Source organism: Peromyscus leucopus, chromosome 5 (genome assembly GCF_004664715.2).
Source record: "Peromyscus leucopus breed LL Stock chromosome 5, UCI_PerLeu_2.1, whole genome shotgun sequence".
In the NCBI taxonomy this organism is placed as follows: Eukaryota; Metazoa; Chordata; class Mammalia; order Rodentia; family Cricetidae; genus Peromyscus; species Peromyscus leucopus.
In genome coordinates this window covers 91,092,202-91,105,156 of record NC_051067.1, presented here as the reverse complement: position 1 = coordinate 91,105,156, position 12,955 = coordinate 91,092,202, and the positions used below count along the sequence as shown (strand labels likewise).

The following is a 12,955-nucleotide window of genomic DNA, read 5'->3' as shown; positions in this document are numbered from 1 at the left end:
CCTACAGGTCCCTATTATGTCTATTCTGCCATAAACACTTGTTTGACTGACATATGTCTCTTGAGCTGAACTAGCACCCTCTGAGACACATTCCCCAACCTTCCCAGACAGTTAGCCATGCTAGTCAATGCTCCACAACCTTCGGTTCACATCTGCGATACAGTACTTGTTGATTGTGTTGAAATCTATGAACCAGTTCTCATCACTCTTGTCAGCTGATGAGCCTCCCATAGAGAGGACAGTATCTAGTCTTTATCTCCTCAGGCTCTAGGGTAGTGCCTGCACGTGGCACACTTTCAAAACTGTTCTTTTAGACTTATCAATGGGACTCAACCTGTTCTCCACTGAATATGCTATGGGGGAGAGTCTGACCAACAATAAAACCTGTGCGCACAGAGAACCTGACAAAACACAGTCTCCTGTTCCAAGTGCCCTGCTTTCAGTCAAGACATCCTTGGCATCTAACCAAATCTCCAAAGAAGAAATTCAATATATAAGGAACCAAACCCACAATAAGGATTTGACCAGATGGAAATATGTCCATTCATAACACAAGCAAATTCTCTAAACAAGATGAATAAAAATTGTCTAATAAAAATAGTATATCCTCTTTTAACATATAAAAAAGTAGTTTCCTAAAACAATTTTAAGATAATATTTTATTAATTGAGTATTTCATGCATGCAATGTCCTCCAACAATTTAATGGCAATCTTTCTTGGAAAACTATGATAAGCTTACCGTCTGTTCTACAGGCAGTTCTTTGACCCCACAAGGATCTTAAAAGTCCTTTAAGTGAAACACAACTAAGAACTAAGTAAAGAATGGCATCATTTTCATACGCTCCCAATAAACTAAAAAGTTACCCAGATTCTACTGATACCAGACTGTTTCTAAGAGATGATTTTTTTTTGCACCCCACCTCTATGTGGATGGCAGACATCAACAGCTCTGCTTCACTTCATGTGTAGTATGTATGAGGTTCTGTGTGTACTTTCCTAACTGATCCATGCACCACAACATAGGAGATCCTGGTGTGTAGGTGAGGAGCTCAGCACCATGAGGGGGAATGGACAAGGCGTCACAACCAGTGCTGGGATTTCATAAACACAGATATGCATGCTGGGCCCTCAAGGGAAAGTATAATATCCTTTATATTATCCTTTTTCATTTTTGTCAAAATTACAAAGTCAGCATGAATTCCAATCATGTGTTAGGTACAGAACAGACTAAAATTTAAGCATTTTAAAACATTTCATTTCAAAGAAAAGTCACACCCAATAAATCCATAACTTATATAACTCATTATTTAATTAAACTGATTTTAAAGGGTCCAATATATTTCTTAAAAGTGAATATAACTTGGCCTAATGAACGAGTTTCTATCTTTAATATACATGTCCCAGGCAGAACTGAGAAACAAGTTAGAACTTTACTGACATTCTAGCAGTATCTGTCCACTATACTGGCAAAATTATATAAGCAAAGGGGCTTCTCACTTGCTCATGGAACTAAACATCTCCGCCTGCTGTTTGAAGGACAGACATCAAAGACTGTGGCCAATAATCATATCTGTTAATCAAACTGTTAATTGTCATGATTTCTGACAGTAAGGCTTCATCCTGCAATCTGTAAGCTAAGCATTTCCAAAACACAGAACTCTGCAGCATTTACAGCATTCAGTTGCTTCCTTCAAAGCACTGTCGGACCTAACAAGCCAGGATGGCAGTGTTTTAATATACAATGAAAAATACTAAGTAGGCGCAGATACTGCGATAGGCTACGTCATCACTTCCTGCCATGCTTGCTTGGATCTTAAACGTACTGAAGGTCTAGGTGTGAGAGGCTTCACTCTAAGCCCTTGATGCTAGCTACTGGGGCAGCAGAGCCGTGAGGAAGCGGGCCTTGTGGAAGCTGTGCCCTACGAGTGTCTTCTCTTTTTCATTCCCAGCTCCAGGGGCAGGCAGCACCTCTGCCACAGGCTCCCACCATAATGGCCTGTGACACCACAGGGCCAGCAGGGACAAAAACTGAACACACCTGACCTGAGAGAGGCTCACATGGATAGTAACATTTTGAGTTCACATCTACTTGCCTCAAAAATGTGATTTATTTATTATTTCTTTCCATCCTCCACATCTCTCTAATGCAATGGGCTTCAAACTCTGTATGCCATAAGAAGGAATATATTTACAACACACACGCACATGTGCAAGCAAGGAACACAAATATCACCCAAAGACACTTAGCCCTTTTACACGTGATACACTCTAACGCAGACTGAAGATGGGGAAAACGTGACGTTTGGAAGACCACAGGCTCTCACCGTTATCTATTCACCCTCCACACTGCCGTGCATCTCATGTGCACACTCCTCCCCTTAAACCATACAAAGGCTCCCCTTGCCTCACCTGGAGAAACAGAGAAGGGCTTTTTTTCCTGACTGTGCCACTCGGTCAGTAAACACTTACGGAGAAGCTACAGGGCCATGTAGCTTGGAAAGCACTGACATACGGGACAGGCATGACTACTGATAGCAGAAGTGTACATCCAGGAAGGACAGTCATTACATAGATATCTTAGACTCCTTCATGAATTCTTTATCATCCTCTCCAACTTACTCCATTCCCCTCAGCTTTTACTTCCTGCTATAACCATTCTGATTTGCACAAAGATCCCAGAGAAGGCTACACTCTTCTATATAGAGTGGCTGTCATCCATCTTCTTTCTACATGGGATGTCCTCTTCCTCATCATCTCACAAAATCCTCCTCAGCTTCCAAGACCAGCTCCAGTGTGTCCTCTGCAGAACTCCCACTGAGTGCTTTCTTGACACCAGTTCACTCCTCCTGCCTCTCGCCATCACTCATGGACCACACTCTCTCCTCCTGCCTCTCGCCATCACTCACGGACCACACTCCTCTCTGACAGCCCCCATCACAATGCACTGTGGTCACTTTTAAGATGGCAGTTGTCTTAGTTAGGTTTCTACTGCTGGGAAGAGACACCATGAGCATAGCAACTCTATAAAAGAAAACATTTAATTGAGGCTGGTTTACAGTTCAAGGGTTTAGTCCATTATCATGGTGGGGCATGGTGGCGTGGAGGCAGACATGGTACTGGAGGAGCTGAGAGTCCTCCATCTTGATCTACAGGCAGCAGATGGAGACTGTGTGTTACATTGGGCATAGCCTGAGCATCTGAGACCTCAAAGCCCACCCCTACAGTGACACACTTCCTCCACCAAGGCCACACCTCTTACAGTGCCACTCCCTATGGGCCAAGCATTCACACATGTAGCCTATGGGGGTGATTCCTATTCAAACCACCACTGCAGTCTTGGGTAGACCGTGGTTCTCTTTGTATCCACAGCTTACTGTTCACAGACTCAAAGAACACATGCACAAATGTTGCATGTGTCCATGACTCCATTACAATGACTGCTAATTGATTTTTGAAAACAGTATACTTGTAAACATGTATTTTTCTGTTTAAAGTCTGATACACCTGCTTTGTTTTGTTTTTCCATTAGGAGTTTGCTTAGCAGCACGATCTTTCCAGATATTTCTCTTGGAACTGATCAAATGAATATTCTTAATTTCAGTAACTACCATGGCAAGAACACAAACTCAGTATATTAGGTCAGTGTCACATTATACCCCGGCCACAAAGTCACTCCCCAAGTGTCTTGATTGGGGAGCTGTCCGACACACTCCAGGCTTTGTGAATGAGAAACTGAGGGTGGGGCCCACAGCATGTGTTCCGAAGCCTGGGGTTTGACAACTGCCGCCCTGGGAACAAATGCAATGCCCTTGGCAGCACAGTTCTGCGAACACCTTTCCCACAATCTCCTTTCAGACCTCCTCCAAGGAGGCTGTCTTCCAAACCACCACCTGCTTTTCCAACTTCCAGATTTGACCCACAGGTCACATCTTTCCTCTTCTAGGACATTTCTCCTTCGCTGCTGAAATCCTCTTCTGATGATCCCGGCTTTTGGGAATCTTTTCCATTCTGTAATTCCAACTATTCTGAATATTAACTTAGGTGACAATCTGCACAGATCACTAACAAGGTGTACCTGAGCTCTGTAAAAGACCCACGACAATGAGGATTTTAAATCAATATAGGAAGATCAAGTGTTTACTTTTCCCACGTGACACCAATTAGTTGGGACAATTTTCAGTAATTCACTAGCTCTATCCATTCTAAACCGATGGTAACACCTTCGAATTATTCTAAGCACCGATTTATGCTTACGTGGTTACGTAACGTCATGTTTATATTTTCTCCTAATAGGAAACAAACCCTTAAAAGAACCGTCCTTTTAAAAATACTATTTCCCTGAATGTATATACTTTGCCAAAGAACATTCTGGACATTATACATAACCCCCAAATGCTTTGTTTCTGCTGGAAATTGGTTTTCTACCGGCTTAGACACTTTTATAGTCTCTTTGTTCTCCAAAATATATGCATGGGCCACAATTCTTAAGAAAGGCGGCAGGCAGTAAGGAACTCTATTCCCGCTATTGTGGCTTAGGCCGTATTTCACTTTTCAAATATGAAACACTATCTGCAGTTGGCACGTCCTCTGTGAAGAGATCCACAGGCGCTGTCCAGGCGGTATTCGGCCACCCAGACACCGCTTCGGGACTCCTCCTCTGCACCCTACTTCATACCGGGGTGTGACTCTCCTGAGAAACCGTGTTCACGCCACTCCTCGGTGTCTGCTGCTCCCTTGCCCAGGCGGGGCTGGCTGACACAGCGCAGCCTCCGGGCCCCATCTCCCTCCCTGCGGCCGCGAGACGGACTGCAGCGTCGGCGCCGCCTTTCTTATGTAAGGAAAGAGCGTGCCGTCCCCCGAGGCCTTCCTCCACACACCCCGCCCCGATCCAGTCACATCCTCCTCCGCTGCCCCCCGCGAGCCTCCAGGGGGCGCCCCCGACAGCGGGGCTGACCCCGGGCGGAGGACGAATCGGCCCCGACCACGGCCTCAGCGCGCACGGGGTCCCACACTCACCCTCCCGAGGCCGCGCCGCGCCGCCCCGCCCCTTCCGCCCACTCCTCCCATTCTGCCCGCCCCTTCCGCGCACGCCGCACGCAGGCGCAGTGTGACGCCCCGCGCAGGCGCAGGCGCAGGCGCGTCGCCGCTGGGCGGTCTGTCTCGTGGCGGCCGGGGCATGCGCGGGAGGGGTGGTCCTCCTGGGCGGGAGGCGGGCAGTGTCGGCGGCGCTGGCCGCGCTGGTCCTCGGCGCCTCCCCTCGCGGTGGCGACCTGGCCTCGGCTGCCGCAGGGGCCTCCGGCCTGCCGGACTGCGGCGGCCAAGCCCCCGCCTCCCGCGTCACTGATGACGCGGACGCAGCTTGCAGCGCACGTGGCCACTTGTTGGGGTGACCGCTCCACCTCCAGCCCAAGTGCAAGTCTGAACAATGGCGTGGTTTGAGTGGCTGAAAGACCCACGGATTTTCTCTTTACAGCTGATCCATTCGTAATATTTTGTAACATGCCCCACATTGAGAGACCTGTGCTCACCGAGAAAGTCGTCTGGGTTGGGCAGGCTCTCCTTTGAAAGGACCTCACCTACTTCTATCTTGCTTGGGACGAAGTAGTAATTTCGGTTTTTTTTGTTTTGTTTTGTTTTTGGAGACGGGGCCTCTGGCTGTCCTTGAACTCACTAAGTAGACCAGGCTGGCCTCAAACTGCCCCCTCCCAAATGCTGGGATTAAAGGTGTAGCCTATGGCTCCCTGCTGTAACTAATTTTAAAATTTTTTAAACATAGAGGATGCAACAGGTGGAGCAGCCGGTGTGTACTAGTCCAGGATTTTTAGAGGAAAGTTTCTCTAATATTGTAATCAAGGTAACATCCATGTGATCTACATACTATTTTTCTTTTTTTTGATGAAAGATGAGTTTGTGAGGAAGTTTGCTAACTTAAAAACTGATCCCTAGCCTTTACCTGTTTTTTATTCTGCAAACTATAAGCTACTTTAGTGCATGTTGCTTTTTAAAGTTCCCCAGCAGTTCCAGAATATCACTCCTTTGGAAAATATTAATAGTTGCTTCATGAAGCAGACGTGTCCCTGTAACCAGTGCAGGAGAAGGTGGGGGACTGGAACCTGCCTTTGAGGCTGTGAGATTTCCACCTATGTGCAACATTCTTCTGAAATGGTTTAGCCCGAATCTCATTGTTAAATGCCAGGCAGAAAAATTTAAAACTGGTTTTATTTGGACTTCAGAAATGTCAGTATCGTAAAAAGTAACAACCAAAAAAAAAAAAAAAAAAAAGATATTTAAGGCAACTGAGCAATCTTGGGTAGCAGTAAGGATTTTAAATTTTTAAACATGAAGACACATTAATTTGAATTCTCAGGAATGATCTTTTTTGAAAGGATTGTTTTGTGTTTAGTCCATGTATAATCAAGTAGTACAAGATCTACGAGTTTCAGGCAATCCAGAATGAGAGCGTGTGAAGACAGAAGAAGCAGGGGATTGTGTTAAAAACAGGTCATTTAAGTGCTACCTATAAGTGTTTTGTTTTTTAACTCTTTGACCATAAATTTGAAATCTTTAAAAATATAAAGTTGTTGGGGCTGGAGCAACGGCTCAGCGATTAAGAACATATTTGCTGCTCTTGCAGAGAAGCCACATTGGGTTCCCAGCACACACAAAGGCAGTTCACAACTGTCTGTAACTCCGGTTCCAAAAGTCACTGCCCTCCTCTGGCCTCTGTGGACACCAGGCACACATGCATAGCACACACATGCTTACAGGCAGCATAAAAATAAGTGTTTTTGAAAGTTAAAAATTTGGGAGATGTCCTATCTAGCAATTATTTAAACATTCACATATAAGAAACAAAATTCATGATATAGTAGTTTTCCTATCACCTGACCTTAAGAAATGCTGCACCATGTCTTAAGAACTGTGGGAAGGGCTTAGAAATGACCTTATTATTACAGGTATCATATTTAACTTTGTATACTAAGGCCTGGGAATTCAACCAAAGTAGTTATGGGTCAGTGCTGTGTGTGGCATGCTATAATAGGACTTGTAAATTTTTATAATTGGTCAGTTACAGCTTTTTAAATACTCATTTCAACAAATTTGAGTAGCTGCCATGTTTCAGATACTGTATAGGTTCCTGGAACTCTGGATAGCAAAATCAGAACATGCTCATGCCCTTTTATAGGATGGCATTGTATTTGTATGTAATCTACCTCCATCTTCAGCATGTTTAAAGAACACAACAGGGAAAAGGAGCGGGTGCTATAAGCCACAGAGAATGGTCTTTACTCTGCCTGTGACAACCTTTACTATATTCTTTAGATTAACTTTTTTCTATACTTGTCTATATGGTTGTTCTTAAGCACTGCATTTATCCCTGAGCCCAAGTCAGATGACTAGTCACCATTGTTTACCTTTAAATACACACTTGACCGACACTTTGGGAGTTCAGCATTTTAAGGAACTGCATTGTGAACCACTCATGAGAACTGCAAATAAGCCACCTAGTTTCTGTGCATAGAAAAGAATTTAGTCTTCATTTTATATTCAGGTCTCATATGCAGTTAATTTATCCTAAAATTATTAAAGGGCATCTTTTTATGTTCCAGTTTATGGAATAAGCAAAACCTGACATCCAAGGTCATCCTTGTAACCTTTTAGGATGCTGGGAGCCCATTTCTGCCTCCCAGCAGGTGGCAGCAGATGAGTACTCAGTAAGGTATGGTCACTTCACCCTGTTTTTCCTGTCCTGGTTAATGTGTTGCCTGTGGCAGGCTGATCATTCTTCCTGAGCAGAGCAAGAGGAGTACTTATGCTGCCTACTTGGGAGTTTGTGTCAGCTTACTACCTGCTTGGCAGGATATACTGAAATTATATAACTGAATTTTATTGTGTGTAGCTTGAGTTTTTCTGCCTTGCCCACAGTCAGGACAAATCTCTGTCACCCGCCAGCCCCACAGCCGCTCAGACCCAACCAAGTAAACACAGAAACTTATATTGCTTTCAAACTGTATGGCCGTGGCAGGCTTCTTATTAACTGTTCTTATATCTTAAATTAACGCATTTCTATAAATCTATACCTCGCCTCATGGCTGGTGGCTTATCGGCGTTTTCACATGCTGCTGGTCATTGCGGCGGCTGCAGCGTCTCCTTCTGCCTTTTTGTCCTTTTATTTCTCCTCTCTGTTAGTCCCGCCTATCTTTCCTGCCTAGCCACGGCCGATCAGGTTTTATTTATTAACCAATCAGAACAACTTGACATACAGACCATCCCCCAGCACAGCCAAGTGCAGACCATCTCAAACACCTGCACTCAGGCCCATGGTCCTAATCATCCTCTATATGGACCTGCTGGGTAACGCCACAAAGAACCCAAGAAGGGCTCCCACAGGACATACAGAACATCCCACAGCAATTGTGCAGTTATGTTAATATTCTTTCACATTTTATTCTTTTTCAACTTTATTTTGGCATTTTGTGTGGGACTTTGGCATCTGTGTTTATGAGTGATACTGGTCTGTGATTTTTTTTTTATCTGTTGGTTTTTCTGAGACTAATGCTGTCATTGTACTTGTCTAAGATTATATGAGATTGACATGTGTTATCCTATGCAAGCCACCCTGTTGGAACAACACTCATATTCACATGCTATGGCCATAGATGAACACACTATCCATAACCATTAATTAATCAGTTAATATCCATCAGCATTATCTCAGAATTTATGCAGTGTAGCTGAAGTATTCTAATACTAGACAAATATATTGTTTTTTAAAGCCTTTATTAGAAAGATATAGAGGGAAAAAAATTAAAACATCCAAGACAGGGACAGCAAACTGTGGGGCATAGGACAAGTTAATACACAGCCTATTTTTGTACACTGCAGAATTCTGGTGAAACTGATCTAGGACTAAGCATAAGGAGACAAATGCGTCACATCTGGAGGAACTGAACACTTCTCTGCAGGCATAAGACAAGAACCTTCCGTTGATTCAGTGCCAGGGCATGCTGGTAATGGAGTGGGTGAAGCCAGGGAAGCCTCTAAGCATTCTGCCCTGCACACAACTATCTCCTTCAACTTAGCTGACCTCAGATAATAGTGGTCCTATGGTTGAAATCTCCTAGTTAAAACTGAAAGGATAATATTACAAATTAATTTAGACCAATAAAATCAGATAACAATAAATAAATCCAAGACCAAAACTGACTGAAGAGGAAATAGAAATTTTGAATTAATAATTTTAAAATAATTTACAAAAAAAGCCTCTAGGCCCAGATGGTTTCACTGGTGAAATCTGTAAATACTGAAGAACATGTGATGTCAGTCCTACGTAAATTTGGAAAATCAGAGGAATATTGACAGCCTAATCTTATAAACACTGAGATGGTAGAAAACCAAGTTAACAACTACCATGGAGAAACAGATGCAGAATTCTTATGCAAAATAGAAAAAAGTACAACAGGCAAATGGGATTTATTCCAGAATGTAACTTTGACCCAACATAAATAAATCAAATGCCTGATGGCACTGGTCTGTAATTCTAGCTTCTCAGGAGGCTAAGGTGGGATCACAAATTCAAAGCCTGCCTAGGTCAGCTGAAGTCCAGTCAGGTACTTAGGGAAAGAGAGACAGAAAGACAGACACTCCAGCCACAGTGAACCCAATCTGTATTTCTAACTCATGATGAAAACAAGTGGAGAACTAGAAAAAGGGAACTTTATGACATAATGACGTCCGTGAATGACCAGGGGCCACCAGCATGCTCATTCACCAATAGTCTGTCCTAGGACTGGCCATCAGATGAGCTGTCTGCTCATGGAGCTTCTGGTGAGCTTTGTTCTGGGTTCTCACAAGTCTTCCAAAGACGGAAGATTAAAAAGGAAAGGAGTTCAACTACTCACAGCTCAACGCAGGCAAATCTGAGCTACTTGTCCCTGTAGGCTTTGTGTACAGAGTCTCTTAATTCTGCTGAATTTAATGCTAGGTCATAGGGTAGAAACTGTCTAGAAGTATTTCTTCATGCTAGTAAGTAGCACTTGGCACATGAAATTTTTAAACAGTAGCATAAATACTTGTAAATGATTTTAATGAAAGATAGCTGTAGTCTGAAACTACAGAGGTGCTGAAGCGAAAACTAAATAAACAAGTGATGACCATGGTCCAGGTTGTTGGCCTCGTGAGTTCAGACTGACTGAGGGTGTGTCCTTCTCTGCCAGTAGGTGCACACGGGAAGTCAGTGTGGGATTGCTAGGACCACTTTCCACCCAATTGCACCCACCTGGTCCTGCCCTGAGCCCGGACTAGTCTGGAAACCCTGGGGCTGCTGTTTCACCTCTGATGCTGTCGCAGAAGTAGAATTTCAGAATATTTAAAATTCACAAAGTTGTCTTTTCTGACGTTCCTTCCCACTGACGGCTGTAGTTGACAAAAGAGAAAATCTGTCTCTTTTGATGAATTTAGTAAGTAGACAGAATGTAGACTACATTTGCCTGATGGCACAACAAAAATCATTGAACAATGCTGAATTTGGGGAAACTACCATTTGCAAACTACAGTTCTGGTTGACAGGATGACTCATTCTGTTGACAGTTCTTTGCTTCTGCATGATTTCAAGGAGGAAGGCCCTAGGATTTCCTCTGCTGACTAAACCTCTCTCATCCCATTATTCCAACAAAATACTTGAAACTCATTCTTCGGGAAAAATTGCAACATCCAGCTTTGTGCTAACTGAATCTCTTCCATGATTTAGGAAGATACAAGTTTTGGTTTAATAGATGTTTAAGAAGATTTGGGATTATAAGTAATTCTTAATGTTGAAAAGTACTTTTTGACTCTTGAAAAGGTTTTAAGTTATTCTCTGTGCTTATTGATTTGACTGTCAATCATGCTTAATTTTGCAAGATTACTTCTCAAATTTCACTTTAAAAATACTAATTGTGAGCCGGGCGTGGTGGCGCACGCCTTTAATCCCAGCACTCGGGAGGCAGAGGCAGGCGGATCTCTGTGAGTTCGAGGTCAGCCTGGGCTACCAAGTGAGCTCCAGGAAAGGCGCAAAGCTACACAGAGAAACCCTGTCTCGAAAAAAAAAAAAAAAAAAAAAAAAAAAAAAATACTAATTGTGTGTGTGCACACGCACACATGTACCTAGACCCTTCAAAAGTCAGAAGAGTGCATCAGATCCCATGGAACTAGATTTGCAGACAGCTGTGAGCTACTCTGGGATTGAAGTACAATTTGGAAGAGCAGCCAGCACTTTTAACCACTGGGCCATCTCTCCAGTCCTAAATTTTACTCGGACTAGTCTTCTGAAGATCTCCCCATGTTTCCTGCCCTTCTAAAAAAGCATTCTTGAGCTGTTATTTCAATTTCTCTGTTTTTGCACTGTTTTAACTTTATTTGACAAATTTCTTTGTTTTCTTAATACCCAGTGGGTCTTGAACTTTGGTGTGAATATATGTAACATGTGACCCTGAGTTTCTGACTCAGTAAGTCTGGGGTAGAACCAAGGAAGAAGATGCATGTCTGCAACCTGATGTGGATTCTGTCCAAATTGCAATAGTGGAATGTATAAGGATTTGTCTCAGCGGTCTGTCCTAAAAGGCACTCTTCATTTCTTCCACAGGAGACTCTACTTTTGATTTTGCAGGAAAAAAACATAATGCTTTTCCTGGTAGGAAAAGGAAACAGCAGTGTCTGTTACAGGGTTCTCCAGAGTCCAGCCATCAGCTGGTCCCTTGGTCACTGGAATCTTACTGGCTGTGCACTCCATCACTATCCAGCTGCTCTGACTTTGTTTTTAAAGTCACCTGCTGTCATTTACTTCACTTCCTTCGCTGGTTTCCTTCCTGCGGAAAGCCTTTGACCTCTGTCCCACATACCTTCTGAATACAAAGGTTCGTCTCTTACCTCTTTATTTTTATCTTCTCTGAGTCAGTCACACGGAACCCTTTTATATTTGTAATCTTTTCATTCCTTACATTAAACAATATACTTTAGCCTATAGTCTTTTTGAATCCTCTTTTTTAAATTATATTTTAAAAACCTTTAATTACACTCTATTGACAGATTTAGGCCTGTTCCTAGTATCAGTAACTGCACATGGGTGATTTCACTGGCACCTTCATTGGGAATTTTGAGAAACATTGGTAGATGTACAAAAGTAGAGTCTCCTGTGGAAGAAATGAAAAGTGCCTTTTAGGACAGACCGCTGAGACAAATCCTTACACATTCCGCTATTGCAATTTGGATCAGCAGAATCCACATCACCTCAGGTTGCAGACATGCATCTTCCTTGGTTCTACCCCAGACTTACTGAGTCAGAAACTCAGGGTCACATGTTACATATATTCACCCCAAAGTTCAAGATCCACTGGGTCTTAAGAAAACAAAGAAAATTCACTGAAGTTTTAGTGACATAAAATCATTGAAAATTACAGTCCAGCATTAAAGCGAAAGCAAGTGACTGATAGAATATCCTCCAGGCATTTAAACACAATCCTGTGAATCCTTTTTGATAGTGGGAAATGTCTGTGGAATAACAGTGGGAAGTCTGAACATAAAATTGTTCTTTAGGCTGGGGGATGGCTCTGTAAGTAAAGTCCTTACTGTGCCAGCATTGGGACCTGAGTTTGGAGCCCCCGAACCCACAGAAGATCCAGGCACAGGGCTGGAGATCACTCAGTAGTTAAGAGCACTTATTGTACTTGCAGAAGACCTGGGTTTGATTCCCAACACCCATGTTGTGGTTCACAACCATAACTCCAGTTCCACAGGATCTGATGTCCTCTTCTAACCTCTGTGGGCAATAAGTAGACTCATGGGCAGCACACACACACACACACACACACACACACACACACACACACACACAGGCAAAACACCCATACATAAAATACAATGAGTAATAACTTTTAAAAGGCCAGGTACAGCCACATGCATATGTTGTAACTCCAG

At 43.2% G+C, this 12,955-nt stretch overlaps 1 protein-coding gene across 3 annotated transcripts in view; it reads right to left on the bottom strand.

Moving 5' to 3' along the window:
• Mmaa (metabolism of cobalamin associated A) overlaps window positions 1-5,056 on the bottom strand; it is a 31,884-nt gene extending 26,828 nt beyond the window's left edge. The window contains exon 1 of one of the 3 annotated variants that reach the window (XM_028892884.2): window positions 5,018-5,056. The gene's annotated coding sequence lies outside the window, so the exon portion shown is untranslated. Of the gene's footprint in view, window positions 1-4,676; window positions 4,991-5,017 lie in introns of those variants that run through there. The other 2 variants (XM_028892885.2, XM_028892883.2) reach the window with 2 other exon arrangements.
• Between the last annotated feature and the right edge of the window lie 7,899 nt (window positions 5,057-12,955).